Raw genomic sequence first — 12,207 nt, 5'->3', positions numbered from 1 at the left:
TTGTCTCTAATTCTGCTGAAATAGTATAACCAGCCAGGTCTGCTTCCTAAACCTTGAGTGCTGATCATGAAATCTTTGATTCCCCTGCATAAAAAGTCACTCCAGCCTCTAGAACCAAACTCCAGTCTCTTAAACCAGTGCTGCAGTGTTTGGTAGAAAGGTACCATGAGAATGCTGTTTGCCCCTTGGCTATGAGTGAACTGGGGATATGAAATATGGTGGCAGTGATCAGTCTGGCAAGAGCCACAGCAAAAAATAGAGCAGATTAACAAACAAACAGAGCAACACCTGCAGAGGGAGCAAACAGCATGCATGGACTCTGGCCACCAGGAAAAAAAGCCTTGAACAAGCATGAAAGCAAAAACTGAGTCTGTGTTCAGAGGTGATCATATTTGGAGGGCAGGATGATGGCATGAAGATCATACCGTTCTTTGCTCCTCCATTGGGAATAAAGGACCAGAATTGAATGAGAAAACAGTGCTTGAAATATGGGAACAACTGATAAAGGTCTATGAAGAATCCTGTGACTTCAGGAAGACTGAGGCTTTAGAGGCATCTGAATTATTTATCAAAAAAAACAAACAAAATAACCAGTAAAAGAGGAAGCAAACACTTAGTCGTTGAGTTGCAAACTCTGCTACCACATGTAGTTCTGAAGACAGTAAAGATTCCCTAATTAAGAACAGGATTCTTTGTGGGACACAAGCTTCCAATTTACAGAAGAGATTGTTGAGAGAAATAAACCTAAATCCAGATAAATGCCTCCAAATAGCAAAGACAGCTGAACTATCCAGGGAAGGGATCAAAACAAAGGTCACTAGTGTATAGGATTCTAATGAAGAAGCCCAGGAAAGAGGACACAGAGAAAGACAGACTGAGATGCAGGCATCATTGTCTAGTGCATATATAGTAGAAAACATCACTAAGGCTAAGAACAGATATTGCATTTATCCCAGGATAAGTTGTGCCTGTGTTTGATCCAGAACAAAAAAATCCTAGGATTGGAATGTACACATAAGGCCCAGACAGAAGTGACACTTTTCACCCAATCTGGCCCCTGAAAGAGCTCTACAGGCACGATCTAACACAAGTACATGGCTGCAAAGTGCTTTAAAAGGGCCTGCTCCTGTGACAATCTGAACCCTCATTACATGAGGATTCAGATGAAGGGTCTCCACAGGGGAGCCCCTTCATTAAGTTGTATCTGCATGCACTGGGAGAAGAGCTGGGTTGACACAACCTAGCCCTGCTTCCAATGCTGTTTTCAGAATGGGAGGGGGGAAGGGAGTGGAGGGAGCTCATTCTAGGGATTGACCAGCTGGCACTGGAGGGTAGGGCGGGTAGATTGGAGCTCCAATCCACCTGCCCTACCCTCTAGCACTGGCTGGGCAACCCACAGAATGAACTCCCTCATGCTACACCCTTTCCTCTCTCCCTTTCTGAAGACAACACCAGAATGGGAGGTGGGAGGGGTGAGGCGAGGGGAGGGTGGCTGCAGTTTCACAACCACTCTAAACTACAGCTCAGTCCCCTAACCCCCAGGACCCAATAGTGAACATCTTTTGGGAGATTGCTGTAACTCATGACACTTCACAGGAGGTTTCATGAGTTACAACGAGGACCTGCACTTCTGTCTGTGCCTATAATTTCCCTTCTTATCAGGGTTTAAGGAGAGTCTGAATACACTGCTGTCTTTCTGCTATTGATTCAATGATGCAATCCTTGGGAAACTGTACAGATGTAATTTGTAATATCCCAAGGTAAACTACTATTTCTTACCTGTGAAACATTTTTAGGATTTAACCCAGAATAATGGACATGGATGTCTATATAAATTGCACTTTGTCCTGACATAAAGTGGTTTATCCTGGGGATAAACATGATGTGTGTTTGCAGCAAAAGAGGCTGAAAAAAATCTGTTTTCCATGCAGGATGGGAAAAGAACCATTTTACATCCTACTGCTGCAGGTAGATCAGGAAGAAAAAGGCAGCGGTACATGCAGTGACTGAGAATACAAAGATTTCTAATTAAGTGGAGAATTTCTGCAGCATGATCTTAGCAGATCCAAACACCCTCAACGCACAAGCATTGCAACTACTAGCCAGTTTGAAGCTCTGGCGCCATGTTTGCAGCTATGCCATTAGGCCTGTGACCAATTTGATTCTAATGGGAATGTATAACCATATTAGCCTAGCAAAACTGGAAAACAGCAATATTGGACTGGAGAAATGCCACCAAATACTGCTGATATGTAATAGAACTTTTCTGGGGAATATGCAGTCTCTTGATAAGAAACCCAAGAGACTTTATGATTTTGAGTTGACACAGATGTGTATTACATTGCTAGGCAGCAGGCCAATATAAGCCATGGCTTTAACCAAAATATAGCAGCAGAATATCTTCAACAAAAGAGGGGAGAAGAAACAGCAGCTGTGGGGTCCATGCAGCATTTCAATAGAGTATGCAAGGTTTCATTTCCAGGAGATGACTCACCTGGAGGGCAGGCTGCAGTTACAGAAAGGCCCCACATACAGCTCTGAAGGCTACTGAAAATGTAGAGTTCCACCACCTCTGATTGGAGCCACCAAAGATTTCCTCCTACAAATTCCAGAAGAGGAATGAGCTGTGTGAGAAAGATGGGATTTTGTTCAAAGGGGGCTAAGCAAAAGTCCCAGAAAGTTTAGAGTTGACATCATAAGCTTATATCAGGACCTGGTCCCAAAACCCAACTCTGGGGCTCAGGTACCAAGCACCAGCTTAGCCCTATACCAGGCCACAGCTCACAATGGAAGGCAGAGTGACAAGGAAAGGGGCACCACTGGGGAAAGGCTTTCTGTCACTGGCCCTTGTTTGGCCTGGGGCTCCCAGCCTCTGATGGATCCTATATAAGTTTCCCCAGGAAACCTATATAAAATTTCCCCATGAAACAGGAAGCCATCCAGACAACAAGGCTCCTGCTATCCTTGGACTCCTCTGCTGTTTCCCTGCATTTGCCTCCTAACTATAGATCTGACCACTCAATGCTGACCCTGCTCAGATTTCAACCTCTGCTTTCTGCCTCTTGTTTTGGATTGTTGGAAGTCAGTTCTCACAGATATATGATCTGGGTTGCTCTCCGACCTTGCTCTGTCTAGCGTTTTGGACCTGGCTTGGACTCTGACCCTCTGGCTTTGACCCTGGCTACCCCTCAGATCCCAGCTAATGACTGTGCAAGCCACCAACCAGATACCTAGAGATAAAGGCATGCCTGAGATTAGCTGGGGAATATATCTACCAGCTAGGCAGGGGCACCAAATGGTATACATGGCACCATTCAAGGTATATAAAGAATATGCTGATTGAAATCTCAGAAAAGATTAGAACAAACTTATCCACTTTTAACAGTGAATACTGTGCAGATACAGTAATCCACTCCAGTTTGAGAGAGCTGAACTTCTGAAAGACACTCAGACCAGAATTATGATTAGGAAACTGAAAGCACATTTTGCAAGGGATGATATATGTTCCACCATAATCAGGTAATAGGCTACAGTTTATTATAGTAGAATTTAAACAGGGCAGTAAAAAAGAATTTGAATGCAAGATGTCTTCCAACGTTTATCTACACAATAAAAGGTACATAAAGTGTACATTAAAGACCACCAGGGTTTGATAGCTAAAAAACATGGACAGGGAGGCAGCCTAAAATAAGAGCAGTGGACAACGTAATATAAAGAAGCAATAAAAGGATAACCAGGTAGGTAGACAATCCACCACAAGGGAGCCATTGAGCTGTGGCCACTACAAGCAGGTGAGGAGATCTCAGTCAAGCAGCCACATGAAGCAATGGCAAAAGGCAATTGTCCAAGCTGCAGAGTGATACAGGTCATGTGAATTTTGCACAGACTCAGGATGGGTGTGAAGAAACCAAAGATGACTATGGCATAGCAGAAAGCACCTTTTCTAGTACCTCACAATGGAGGTACTAAATTTAATGTGCATTAGCAAAAGTGCATTAATGAATATGTAGACATACCCCGTGTAGTTTGAAGCCTTTAATCCAAGAAACCTGAAAGTATTCTTGTGGTAGCAAGTTTCTTGTATTGTACTTCTGGAGGCTATGAAAACCTCACGTGTCTACCAGCTGGATTAGTGGTATTTGCTTACCTATCATAAATGTCGCACAGCACTGTTGATCGCAGTCACTATCCATGGTGACGCAAAGCATCTCCACTGGAGCATGGCAAAAGACAAAGAGCACAACAGTCACAATTGAAACAGTAGGGCAAATTCTGTTCTCGTTTAAACAGGTATAAATCTAGAATGTAAGTGAAAAATTAGGTAACTAAATAGGCCTTCCCTATTAAAGCTGTGGCCCTTCATCTCTATAAAGGATCTTAACCCGTTGCATATATATAGCTACTGCTTACATATGAAAAGGTTCTGTAGACTCCTTTAGCAGGAATTTGCAAGGACAGACATTAAAGATCTTTCCTTTCCTCTCTCTTTCCAGCTCTATGAATGCTTCAGGGTGATTCCAGTCCTGCCAGCTGGTCGAGGCATCTCAGATGGTCACTACCTTTAGTACCAGGCAACCCTGAGAGAGTCAGAAGAGCCAGCACTCCAGTACCCAAGCAACAAATGAGCCTGCATTCCAGATTTTAAAAAGCTTTTAGAGGAAAGAAGGGCAGGCTGCTGCAGAGTCAGCAGCAGAACAAAATCAGAGCGCCCATACCCCAGCTGCTGTCATCCAAAGCACTGGCATGCTGGAAGTCAGCACTACTCACACCACAGGACAGAGAATAGGATGTTAAATTGGTATGTATTAATCTTAGTATAGCAATGCTACTCCCACGTGGTATACTTTGAGGCAGCAACACAGGGAAGACCCAATACATCACGTACCTTTCTTCCTTGTGGGGACAGTTATCCTGATACCCAGCCTCACCTCTCCTACCTTTCTCCACTAAGCAGAGTGGGCCATAAACTTTAATTCCTGTTCTGCTGGAAATTCCATATATATATATATATGGAAGTGAGCTGAAGATGTTGTTCCATAAGAGATTTTAAAAAAAAGGTTCAATTTTGTGTCAGAAGAATTTAAAACTAAATTTTATATGTATTTTTTTTAATCTCTTATGGAATGGGAATCTCTTATGTGTTCTTTCTTTATGTGTCAGATCCGCCAAAGGCCTACATTTTGTGTTGCTCTTCCCTGAATCCTATCCTATTGATTAAGAACTTTCTGATAAAAAGAACTGAAAACAGTTTTCCAGGAGGGACTAACACTCCCTGCACTGGGTCATGATGCCTCTTATATTGAGGTGTCCAGAATTGAATGCAGGAGCACAAAAGGCTCCAGTTCAGTGATTCTGTATTCACTTACAGTGTATAGAGAGTTTTGAATTCTTTCACCATGAATGATAAAATGTTCTTGCTGAGCCACTGTTTTTGTATTCACTTGAAAAGATGAGAAAGTAAAGAGTTACTTAGGATTTAGAAAACTGGAAACAAATAGTTATAGGCTTTACCCTAATCCACTCATCAAAACTCCACAACTGCCATTTTAAGAAAGCTATAATTAAGCAAAAGTTTGTGGCTGATGTATTTCAGTAAACTAATTTTAAAATGTCAGTGTTTACCACTCAGCTTTTGCCAGGTTTGTTAGTTGCTTTCCCTAATGCATCCTTGACAAGCAACAGCTCAAAAGATGCCCATAGTGACATTTTCTGTTCTTGTGTAGCTGTTAAACGCCCAGAGATCAACAGACTGCCTTTCACTGGGTGATCTTTTTATCAAGGTATTGAAACATTCTTAAAACTTCCATTGTGTTTTAAAATGTAAAAGTATTTTTAAGGGATATAGGTTGTAGCCGTGTTAGTCTAAGGACATAAGCAGACAGGGTTCTTTGGGTGAATCTGGTATCTTTCATTAGACCAACTGAATAGTTGGGAAAATTCTTCTTTGCAAGCTTGCGGGTACAAATAATCTTCATCAGGCTGAGTATTTTTAAAAGTGAAAGTATTTTAAAGTCTCTTTTGTAACCAAAGAAATATACATAAACACTCAGTACATCTTCACCATCCCTAGAATTGCAGGGGCTGTTAAATTTCAATTCTTATTGTGTTAGGCCCCAATGCCACAAACACTTACACCCTTACCTTTATGCATTCTGATTCCAGTGGGACGGTTTGTATGCATAAAGTTATAAGCACATATATACATGCTTGCAGGATCAGGGCCTCGAGTTCCATAGTGTTTATAACTTTAAGACAAGTTGTTACATTGGCTCAGGGGAATGCAACTAAACTGTAGTGATCATTTATTTGCACTAGCAGCGAGTTTGGTTCACTATAGCTTAGTAGTCAGGGATGGGGTGGCAGACTTGGTAAGGCATCAGCTTTTCTCTAGACTTATGCCTAATGCTGTTCCCAGTTAACCCAATGGGTACCTGTTTGATTCAGCTGGGGAGCAAAGAATACTGGACATGAATGTTAGTTACATCACTCCCTGGTGTGCTGTTGGCTACAGAAACTGGTGTGCCCTAACCACACTAGCCCAATGGCAAACAGTGGCCAACTGACAGGCAGGCTTGATTTTCATTTCCATGTTCCTGTTCCTTCAGCATAGCTGCATTTCTTGAGCCTGTCACAGTGGGAAAATATGGCATTTATTCACTGGCAAAATCACTTTTATCAGAAACCAGCTTTTAAAGTACAAACATTTGTCCTCGGTGAAAAGAAAAGTATTACAAGTGGGGATCCACAGCTTTGTTAATATTACAATGGCATCCACAGCTTAACCTCAAAAGGCACTTGGAGGAAAGCAAGGGGAAATAAAAGGGTTTCCTGCAGCAGTTCTCAATTTCCGGGTTGCAACTTCCTCAAGAAGCTAGCCACCAGTTTTCTGGGAACGTTACAAGCCTATGTCCCCTCCCATTTCATTCATTCTCTGAAAGTTATGCTCAGCACTGGCTTATGCACAGTCTTTGCAGTGTTTTAATTGTACTGATTTTAAACAGGTATTGTTAAAGCCACAGAGTCAGCTGGATAAGGTGAAAAAGGTGCCCTATGCTGGAATCATTTATTTGTGTAGTTTATGGGAATAACTTATGTGATGTGATACAGTGGAAAGAAATAAGAAAGGGTAACATGGATAAGAGAGGCTTTGTTTGAATCAAATCCCATTGGGAAAGGACGGTAAAATAGAATCTGCTTGGGTAGAGTTTTAGCCCTCAGAGTTGCATTTTGACTGGAACAGAGAAGTCTGTAAAGTTATTACATTCTGCCATGAATTGTATCATTGTGGGAGACTTTGAGGCTGCCTATACACGTGCTTGAAGGTGAGGGGGAGTGGGGTTGTTTTAATTAGAGCGGTTCCTATGCAGCCACAGTAATTAAAATGCCTCACCATCACGTGTATTAAGCCCCTGGACAATGAGTGACTGGTGCCTCCTGAATCTGGGGGGGCACCCACAGAAGCCACTGCCAGTGGTGGCCCTGTCAAGGGGGGCACCAGCCCTGCTGACAGCATCAGTGTCAGCCATCAGGGGGGCACCGGCCCTGTCAGGGGGGGCACGTGCACCCCCATGGACCCCCTACCAGTCTTCTATGCCTTGCACATTTCAAAATGGCTGTGGGGGTACTTTAGTTAAACCTCGTTTAATGAGGTTTAGCTAAAGCACTCCTGTGGCCATTGTAAAATGCATGGGGGCTTAAAAAAATGTGACAGTGAGGCAATGCTGGAGCATTCTAATTAGAAGGCAGAGCAGACTCAATTAATTGAATCTGCTGCAACGTGTTCTAATTAGAACACAAATGAGCACGTGTGTAGGCAGCAACTGCCCAGTTACAGACTGAAGAACAAATGCAGCTAATAGGGCTCAAATACTCCTGGATGTAGCAGGCAACAAAATTCTTTCCCAGTCTTTGAGGCAACAAGAAATATTGCTATTTTAGCCTTGGGTTTTGTATACAATAAGGATATTAAACAGGAGCTGATTACAGGAAATAGCATTCGATCAAGTGACCATGACAACTCCATTTAAATAAAATAGAAGGAAGACAAAAGTAGGACTGTAACCTAGGTTCTCAATTTCAAAAGGACAAAAGTGATAGACTATGGCAACTAATTAGTCTTGTAATCTTGGCTGAGGATCCCGGGGACTTGAAAGCAGGGGAGGCCTGGAACTATTTTAAGCCAAAGGTGCTAAAACTATCAGGGTCTGTATACCAAGCAGAGAGAAAACTTCATCCAGCTCTAACTGGATGAAGAACCAGCTCCATTAGTAATAAACAAAGAGTCTCTGAAGAAACAAAGAACTCATCAACTAAGAATGCTATGGCTTAAAGGTCAAGAAGTGTAAGGATAAAATGAGAATTTCCAAAAGGCGAGTGAAGTTAGAAGTAGTAAAGAATACTAAAAAAAAAGAACCAAAACATTCCTTAGCAATATAAATAATGGGCAATTTCCATCCCAAAATCCAGTAGAAACAGGCATATGAAATTATAGGTCCAGTTACGCATATTTTTAATAAATGTAGTCAAGAGTACTACCAGAAGACTAGAGAACAGCAAATGTGGTGCTTGTAGGTAAAAAGAGGAGGGGAAATGTTATGTCCAAGTACTGGCCTGTCAGTTCAACTCAAGATGATGCAAAGCTTTAGAAGAAATGTTGAAGGAAATAATATATACAGGTATGGAAATAAATATAAAATGGGGTAAAATACAATGTGGGTTTAGCCAAGATAACACATGAAAGACTAACGTGATATTTTTCACTGACAATATAAATCATTTTGTAGACAAAGGAAAAACAGTATCTTTCACCTGTCTGGAATTTATTAAAGCATCTACAACGTAACCACATGGAACAATGAAGGAACTGACCAGCAGGAAGACAGCAACAGGAAATGCTGGAAGGGGAAGTATTGGTGGTGAAGCAGGATGATTACCAGAGTGTCTAAAGCAGAGGTGGGCAAAATTCAGCTTGCAGGCTGCGTCTGGCCTGCAAAGGGATTTTTGCCCAGCCCACAATGCGGTGGCCAGACTCTATTTTCTGGCAGCCCTAGTAGCGGCAACTCCTATGACTGCCTCTTCTGGACCTGGGCACACTGGGCACACCGCCTCATAGGTGCTGACTTTTATTTTTGCCAGGGGGAGGCCTAAAATGATGCCCCTTTGCCCCCTTGTGGCATGGCCGAAGCAGAGCCAAATGGAGCCTGTGGGGGTTGCATACAGGCTGGTGCCCACTGCAGGCTTGGGGCTTCCCACCCTGCTGCTCTTCCCCTGGGAGCCCCATGCTGGCCATACCACCATTGTGAGGTGTCCCCTGCCTGCCCAACTGCAGTGGGGGGCACAACTCTGCACCACTGCCCCATGGCTTCTGGGTGGGCAAGGGGAGCCTTGCCATGGCAGTGAGGCTGATGTGGGGCTCCCGGGGGAGGGAAGCAACCCGCATCTGCCTCTGCCCTATGCACAAATCTGTGCCCCCCCCCCACGCATGTCCTCTTCCCTGGAGTGTGCACAGCAGCAGGTAGCCTCCCCCCACCCTCTGCCCCTTGGATAAGCCATCTGTGGCTCTGTCCTATTCCCCACCCCAGCCCCAATCCCCATGTACCGTCCTGGGTGGGCAGCTCCCCCAGGCTCAGCCCCTGTCCCACTCCCTCCCTTACCATGGGGGCCTCAATCTGCCCTCTCCCATAGATTTACCTGCAGACAGCTGGGGGAGCTGAGGCTCTCCACCACTGCCTGGGGCCGTATTCCTGGCCCCATGCAGCGTGGAGCCAGGGCCCAGGGAAGAGCTGCAATCTGCTACCCACACACCCCTATGACAAGCACTGGTTCTGTAGTCAGGGACATGCAAGGAACAGATCGCGCCTCTGACCCCGACCTCAGGCTGTCACTGTCCCAAAATCCAGGCCCCACCCGCCCACGCACCCCGCCTGAGCAACTTCCAGCTGTCCTCCATGGCCATCCACCTTTAGTCACATGAGCAGACTGCAGACTTTAGTTTGGGAATATTTTGTTATCACCTCTGCTGCTTTTGTATCATACATTTAAAAAAATAAATAACTGTAAATAAGTTAGTAGAGGACTACAAAAATACACCCACAGAAAAGAAGTCATAACCCATGAAAACTTTCTTTTTGGAATCCAGAATGGATGACTACTCTTAAAAATGTATCCTTTTATTTCATTAATTGCACAAGCATCCATTTTCTGCTTGTGTGTGTAGTAAAAAGACGTTAGCCCCCATAATTTTGCAGTAATGCTTGAGCAACAACCATATGATAGAAGTGTCTTATGACCATCTTATGACCCTTTTGTGTAAAGATCAGGAGGTCTAATGTCCAAGCTGTGGTTCTTACTGCTTGCCTTGCATTTTGAAATCATCTCTGTCCAGTGCCTTAAGGTTACGTTAAGATAAGAAGTTACTAAAGTTTAACTAACTTTGTTGAAATTGCTCTTTTCTTCTGAGCATGCTGCAATTCTACCTTTGAGTGCGCACGTACTAACCCTGATAAGTCACATTAACCAATAACTAGTTAAGTACAGCCTACAAGATAAGACGTCACAATTAGGAACTGGTACTGCAGCCAATAAACTTCTAGTACGTCAAGACTCTGTTGAATGTAAGCTATAAAAATGTGATTCCAGCCGGACTCATCGTCGGCCCTGATTTGAGCTCTCTGCTCCTCGGTCGAACTGTTTGCAAACAATAAACCTAGATGGACCCAGCCTGTATGTGTGACTCTTTCCTTGAGGGTAATTGAACAAGCCTCCAGGGGAAGAAACTAGCCGTTTTGGCAACGTGTACTAATCAAACGTTGCTCCAATACTTTGATTGGAAAGAATTCTCACTTAGGACACTTGTCAGGTCACCTTAAATACTTTAATGATCTTAGGTGTCACATACATGGGAAGTGTATGGCATGTGTGGGTCCATGCAAAGGCACATGATACATAAAGGTATTTAGGAACATGCACAGGTATATGGTAAGTGTGCATGTGTGTCTACAGGTGGACAGCACATGTGTGTCCATAATTTCATAGATTTCATAGATTTCATAGACATTAGGGCTGGAAGGGACCTCGGAAGATCATCGAGTCCAGCCCCCTGCCCAAAGGGCAGGACGTCAGCTGGGGTCATAGGATCCCAGCAAGATAAGCATCCAGTTTCATCTTGAAGGTGTTCAATGTAGGCGCTTGAACAACCTCCGGCGGCAGGCTGTTCCAGACCTTGGGGGCTCGGACAGTAAAGAAATTCTTCCTTATGTCCAGCCTGAAATGATCTTGTAGTAGTTTGTGACCATTCGTCCTCGTCATCCCTTGGGGCACTCTGGTGAACAAACGTTCCCCCAGATACTGGTGATCACCCCTGACAAACCCGTAGGTGGCCATCAGATCACCCCGGAGCCTGCGCTTTTCCAGGCTAAAGAGCCCCATGGCTCTCAGCCTGTCATCATAGGGTCTGCTTTCCTGACCCCTGATCATGCGCGTGGCTCTTCTCTGGACTCTCTCAAGCTTCTCCACATCCTTTTTGAATTGTGGAGCCCAAAACTGGACGCAGTACTCCAGCTGCGGCCTCACTAAGGCCGAGTACAGGGGGAGAATGACATCCCGGGATTTGCTTGAGAAGCATCTATGGATGCAAGCCAGCGTTTTGGTCGCTTTACTAGCCGCAGCATCGCATTGCAGGCTCATGTTCATCTTGTGGTCAATGATGACCCCCAAGTCTCTTTCTTCCATAGTGCTAACCAACATAGCACTGCCGAGCCTATAAGGATGCTGCGGGTTTTTCTTCCCAAGGTGGAGAACCTTGCATTTATCGGCGTTAAACACCATCAGATTCTCATCCGCCCACTTGCTGAGCCTGTCCAGGTCAGCCTGGATCACCCGCCTGTCTTCTGGCGTGGATGCTTTGCCCCAAAGTTTGGTGTCATCGGCGAACTTGGCCAGTCCGCTTCTGACTCCAGTGTCTACATCGTTAATGAAGATGTTGAACAGTATGGGTCCAAGGACAGAGCCCTGGGGGACCCCACTGGTCACAGGACACCACGATGAGTGACTTCCATCAATTACTACCCTCTGGGTCCGACCCCGGAGCCAATTTTCCAGCCAGTGGATCGTGGGGGACCCAAGGCGACAATTGGCCAGTTTCTCCAAGAGACGATCATGGGACACCAGATCGAAGGCTTTTTTGAAGTCAAGATATATGACATCAAT

At 44.4% G+C, this 12,207-nt stretch overlaps 1 long non-coding RNA gene across 1 annotated transcript in view; it reads left to right on the top strand.

The window, feature by feature from the left end:
• The window catches only part of LOC109283102 (uncharacterized), a 36,562-nt gene extending 25,843 nt beyond the window's left edge, over positions 1–10,719 (top strand). Inside the window, exons 3-5 of the long non-coding RNA XR_009459096.1 lie at positions 4,494–4,798; positions 5,724–5,780; positions 8,784–10,719. This is a non-coding gene — a long non-coding RNA (uncharacterized LOC109283102). The remainder of the gene's footprint in view (positions 1–4,493; positions 4,799–5,723; positions 5,781–8,783) is intronic.
• Positions 10,720–12,207: the final 1,488 nt, after the last annotated feature.

This window comes from Alligator mississippiensis, chromosome 1, assembly GCF_030867095.1.
Source record: "Alligator mississippiensis isolate rAllMis1 chromosome 1, rAllMis1, whole genome shotgun sequence".
In the NCBI taxonomy this organism is placed as follows: domain Eukaryota; kingdom Metazoa; phylum Chordata; order Crocodylia; family Alligatoridae; genus Alligator; species Alligator mississippiensis.
This window is presented reverse-complemented; position numbering and strand designations above follow the sequence as displayed.